The 5160-nt window shown below is 40.0% G+C and overlaps 1 non-coding gene across 1 annotated transcript; it reads right to left on the minus strand.

Moving 5' to 3' along the window:
• Window positions 1–2543: 2543 nt before the first annotated feature.
• Window positions 2544–2650, minus strand: LOC145637419 (small nucleolar RNA R71). The gene has a single exon (XR_014114205.1). It is a non-coding gene; the product is annotated as a small nucleolar RNA R71 (small nucleolar RNA).
• Window positions 2651–5160: the final 2510 nt, after the last annotated feature.

A 5160-nucleotide genomic window follows, 5' to 3' on the forward strand; every position in this document is an offset into this window, starting at 1 on the left:
AAAAAAATAATAATTGGATCAAAATTTTATAGCCATAAAATCAGTTTCTCTTAGTTTTGCGATGTGGACACGAAAAGTGGAAAAAAGGTTATGGTTTAGGGAATGAGCTAGAAATTGGATTGGTTCATGAAATATATTAGATAGAACATGGATTTAAGCACTCCAAAGATTAAATACTCAACTCGACCAATAATGGCGGTGTAAGGTGTTCATCAATGGGTTTGGTTTTGGGGAGACATTTTTAGGTGTCTACAGTTATAATAAAAAATTATCCCTAATCAAGGTCATTTAAACGATGGACGATTAATGACCAATTGAGATTAGTGTGTAGTCTAATTTATAGCACTGTTTCTTGTGCTACGAGGACATGATTGTCATAAATCATTTGCACAGGTATTGGTTTAGAACCATACTGGATCGATCTATGATAATACTTTAAGAGATTAAAAATCGTCATAAGTATACTTCTCATTATGGCTATCGGAACCTATTTCCTCGATCATGAGTATTTTTTAGTTCACTTGTTTGAGTAGTAGTCTGCTTTGATGTTGTCAAACGTCTGCCGTAATAGGGGATTATAACGGCAACACTCGGGCGGCTAGGTCCTCTCAGTAAGAGGAGCTACATTACAAGACTGGGAATGTCCCTCTACTAAAATAGGGAGGATGTCTTTGTTGTATACAAGGCCTCTCGTAGAGCGATACTGTAAAAATGCATGGCCGTGTTCGGATGGATTTTAGAAATCATCTATTTATTGAAATGCGGACTCGGAATCGAGAAACACTTCTGGACGTAATAAGGATGACGAAATAATCTTACCTTATAGTTCATGAAGAGACATTAAGCGACATAGGAAAAGGATGTACAATAAATGCGCACTTGTCCAGAAGTACAAGTGGGAGATTGAAAGGAATGGTGTCCTTCGATCAAGTGTAGTACTCTGTTAGTGGGTTCAGAATTATTAGAAAACTAATATATTCAGTAAGGTCAAGTGATCGGAATGCCTGGGTGGAGGCTGCTTCCGATCAGTAATATCAATGTATAATTAATATTACAGCTTAATCTTGACTGAACCCTTCGGATCACACCCTAGAAAATATACAAGACAACTCGACGAATTAATTCGGAAGAAATTAATTCGTCGGCCGAGTATTAAATATTTAGACGTCGGAAATTCGAGCTTAGAGCGTCAAAACCGAGCGTCGGAAGTCGAGTCGAAAAATAGTAAAAGACGAGACATGAAAATAATAATAAATCAACAAGACCAAAATACCCCTAGCATCGGAGTGCCTCGAGCATTCGAGTGCTAGGGGCAAAAATGTCCTAGCATAGAGGGCTAGCAAGCGTACAAAGCCGAGCCATGCACGGCCGGCTGGTGCGTGCTAGCGCACCACAACTAGCAGATTGCTAGTAGCAGCAAGCATCGCATGCTAGCAGCAGCTAGCAGCCACAAGCATGCGTGCTAGCAGCAGCTAGCTGCCGCAAGCCGTGCATGCTAGCAGCAGCTAGCAGCGCACGCACGGGCTGGGCACTAGGCGGGCTGTGGTTGGGCCATAGGGCCGTGTACTAGGAGAGCAAGTGGGAGTATATGGAAAGCAAGTGGAGTGAGGGACATGTGGCACAAGGAGAGCATTGATTTTGGAGAAAGTATGGTCCCCTACTCTCCATTTGGTCCTCACCACCCTTTACATATGATAGTGCCACTTGTAGATTTATTATTAGTTTGCTTATTTATTTTAATTTAGCTTTAAAATAAATTGTGGAATTTCATGACTCCTACAATGATGGGATAGAAATTCCCACTCTCCCTCTTGCCTATAAATACCCATCTTGGGTTTTTGGGAAGAGTGCTTGAGTAGGAGTTCAATAGAGCATTGCATTAGCAAAAACTCTTAAACTCACATAATACTCGGGTTTTGGTCAGACCTCGCTAACCTCGAGGTAACGGACCTTAAAGTCGCTAGTAGTTTTTGCGGGTGGACTTTTGTTGGTGGCTCTTGTGTGAGCAGGGCTAAAAGCTTTCAAGTAAGAGCCTGACTTTGAGGGCAAAGCACGCGTCAAAGGTAAATTCCGATTTATCCTTTTATGTTTATTTGTTATTTTTTATGGTTTTATTAATTGCGAGTGGTTCTTTGGGTCGGGGTTGTTTCCGCGGTAAGTTGGACTTACCAAACCCCAACATGTTGAAGGAATTGGGGATTCCCGATGCATAAAGATTTGAGAGTGGGATTTCTCCACCTACAACACCGGCAAATAATTTTGAAATTAGGCCGACAATGATCACTTTCATAGAGAGGGGACAATTTAGTGGGCCCAAGCATGAAAGCCCACTAAACCATCTCAAGGAATTCGAAAATAATTGCAATACTATCAAGGTGAACGGAATTTCCCAAGAATTCATCCGCCTCAACCTCTTTCCCTTTTCTCTCATAGGGCGTGCTTTGGAATGGCTAGACAAGGAGGTTAAGCCGAATTTTCTAAGGACATGGGATGAGGTTACCATGGAATTTCTATCTCGTTTCTATCCACAAAAGAAAACGGCGGAGGTTAGAGCTTTGATTCAAGGTTTAAAACAAAAGCCAAGTGAGAGCCTCTATGAAGCATGGGAGAGATACAAAGAGTATCAAAGGGAGTGTCCTCACCACGGAATTCCAACCTATCAAATTATTTAAATTTTCTATGGAGGCCTAAGTGCCCAAGGCAAGTCATTCCTTGATGGTGGAGCAAGAGGTCCCATCATGAATAGGACGGAAGAGGAAGTGGTAGTGGTAGACATCATTGAGGATGTGGTGTGAGGTACTATAGAGATTGGCAAGATGGTAAGAGGGATTAAACTAGCAAGAGTAGCTCTTTGGTGTACTCGGTTGATCATCTAAATGCAATCAACAATCTCTCCTCACAAATGACAAACTTGGGGAAGGAAATGATTGCTATCAAGGAAAAATTGGAGAGTTCTTCTTCCCAAGCTTCAAATCTTCCCTCCCAATTTAAGGGGAGAGGTACATATTCTAACTCTCATCCCCCTCCTTCTTCTAGTAACATGGCTAGTGGTTGTTTGTTTTATGATGTGTGTGGTTCATATGATCATGATTCTTGTGATTGCCCTCATGCTTTTCCGGATAGTAATGATGATTTTGATAGCAATGAGAGTAAGCATGTGAACTATGTGTTAAATAATAATAATGTGCACAAGTTTGACAATCAAAGGGGTCAATGGAATAGGAATTATCAAAAACAAGGTAATTTTGACAACTATAACCAAGGTGGTGGTTATAGGAACCAAGGGAACCAACGTTCTCGAGGTAACTATAACAATCAAGGTTATAATAGCCAAAATCAAAACCAAAATTATGGTAATCAAAACCAAGGTTATGGAAATCAGAATCAAGGTAGTGGTAACCGTAATCAAGGTTATGTTCAAAATAAAAATAGGGGTAATTGGAACAAACAAGGTAGGGGCAATTTTCAAAACAACGCTCAAAGAGGCCCTCCACCCGGATTTGTTCTAAAAACTTAAGGTTATAATTCCTATTTACAACCCTCTTCCTCTAAGACTAATTTGGAGGAAATCATTGAGAATAAAACAAAGTTGTTGAACACTTACATGGCCATAAGTGACAAGAAATTCAATTGAAATGATGACTCATAATAAGATGCTTGAAAACCAAATTTCTCAACTTGCCAATGCTTTGAAAAACCATGCTAGTCCTTCCTCTTTACCTTCCCAAGGCCTAGATCCCAAGAGACCTGTGAATGTTATTATTACAAGAAGTGGTAAGGTTCTTGAGGAGAGTTTGTCTAAGAAGAGTGAAACTAAGGAAGTTCCCAAGGAGGTTTTAGTAAAGGAAGAGAGAGATGGTGCATCTTTGAGTGAGGTTGTGATTGAGACACCTAGTGAGGTGAGAGAGGAGACAGAAATTGTGAAACCCAAGCTTCCTTAACCACAAAAATTCATGAGACACAAGTTAGATGAACAATTTAGAAGATTTATTGACATGCTCAAGCAACTTCACCTTTCTCTTCCATTTACCGAAGTTGTCACCCAAATGCCCAACTATGCAAAATTCCTCAAAGAAATTTTGAGTGGGAAAAGGACTTGTGCTGTTGTGGAGACGGTCAACTTGACCGAGAATTGTAGTGCAATTATAATGAACAAGATTCCACCTGAGCTCAAAGATCCCGGAAACTTCTCTATCCTTTGTCCCATTAACAAGATGCAAATTGATAATGCCTTATGTGACTTAGGATCTAGTGTTAGCCTAATGCCATATTCGGTCTATCAAAGACTTGAGTTAGAAGAACTTTTTCCTTCCAACATTACCTTGCAATTAGCCGATAGGTCAATCAAATTTCCAAAGAGTAAGGTGGAGGATTTCCTTTTGAGAGTAGGGAAGTTTGTGATTCCGGTGGAATTTGTAGTTCTTGAAATGGATGAAGATGCTACCATTCCTATTATTCTTGGTAGACCTTTTCTTGCTACCTCGGGTGCCATGATTGATGTTAAGAGTGCAAAAATTTCACTTAAGGTAGGAGATGAGGTCATTGAATTTGACTTGAATGAAATCATGAAGTATCCATGTTCTTCTTTAGAAAACTGCATGATGATTGATTCTCTTGATCATGTTGTGTCTTCCATGCATGAGCACTTGCTGACTTCTAACGATGCTCTTGAGAATGTTTTTTTGAACAAGGAAAAGATAGGTACTCCTAGAAAGGAAATGGCTTGGTATGAAGATGTGCTAAATGGAGGCATTGAGGATGTTGAAGAGTAAATGTGTTTGAGCATTTCTAGACAAGAAGCGTTGCAAGTAGCAACATCAAAAAAAGGTAAAGGTGTTCCAATTGTTGAGCTCAAACCTCTCCCATCATACTTTAGGTATGGATTTTTGGGACCCAACTCCACTTTTCCTGTGATTGTTTACCTTTTCTTTGAGTGAGCACTAAGCTTAAAAGTTATGTGGTGTTTTGAGAAAGCATCAAGGTGCTTTGGGTTATACCATTGATGACCTCAAAGGTATAAGCCCCGCTTTATATACACATCACATAACTATTGAGGAGGGTGCTTTACCTTCTATTGAGAGGCAACGAAAACTACATCCCAAAATGGGAGAGGTAGTGAAGAAGGAGATCACCAAACTTTTTGATATGAGAATCATATTC

The sequence above is a fragment of the Chenopodium album genome, chromosome 6 (assembly GCF_948465745.1).
Source record: "Chenopodium album chromosome 6, dcCheAlbu1.1, whole genome shotgun sequence".
Lineage (NCBI taxonomy): Eukaryota > Viridiplantae > Streptophyta > Magnoliopsida > Caryophyllales > Amaranthaceae > Chenopodium > Chenopodium album.